The sequence below is a fragment of the Trachymyrmex cornetzi genome, unplaced genomic scaffold, assembly GCF_001594075.2.
Source record: "Trachymyrmex cornetzi isolate Tcor2-1 unplaced genomic scaffold, Tcor1.1 scaffold382, whole genome shotgun sequence".
NCBI classification, from domain to species: Eukaryota; Metazoa; Arthropoda; class Insecta; order Hymenoptera; family Formicidae; genus Trachymyrmex; species Trachymyrmex cornetzi.
The window spans coordinates 71,194-72,007 of record NW_017298555.1 but is presented as its reverse complement, the minus strand read 5'-3'; positions in this window follow the sequence as shown (position 1 = coordinate 72,007).

Below are 814 nucleotides of genomic sequence, written 5' to 3'. Positions count from 1 at the left end.
TCATTACTTGAATCTGATTGTTGTTAATAAGAGAACATTTTTCTTAAATTTATGACGACTATTAAAAACCGTACATTGATTACTTTTTATAAAATATAATTTTTATTTCAGAAAGCAATTTCTTGGTTACCAAAAATATTTACTAGTAATGAGAAAATTGTTTTATAAATAAATTAAATGCCTGCTAGGGTCTACCTCTCTAGTCTCTAATAAATCTAGAACTCTTGGATAGTTATATCTTTGGGTAGATCAATGAGAGCCAACCAAAATCGATATCATTTTAAAAAAGATCGATGTACCGATTAATCGAATTCTGGAACATCGAATCAGGCATCGATTATTGAGCGGAAAAAACTTCGATTTTTTCATAATCGATGAAACATCGCCCATCCTTAGGTTAGATTAGGATATCAACTCGAATCTTTAACAGATTTATTAGCATTGTTTGAAATCTTCCAAAATTTTTAAATGAGGTAAATATATATACATATTTGGATATTGTAGAGAGAGAAAGCAAAAGTGCTAGCTCTGAAGAAAATGACTTAAATCATAATCACACTATAAGCGATTAAGGGGATGCTGGAGCTACGGCTCAACTCCATCAAGGTCGATAATATAGATTTGCTGAAATTTACATCAGTACGCTTACGCCCTCTGGGAGCCATACAGCGCATTTCCACATATCGCATGCTATCGCATGCCTACCACATAGCTCTTACTCACTCTAACGAGTGTGTTCGAGCATTTGACGCGACAGCTAGAATAATATCGCGTTATAAGAGATATATACCCAGTACTGCGCGATTCATATCTA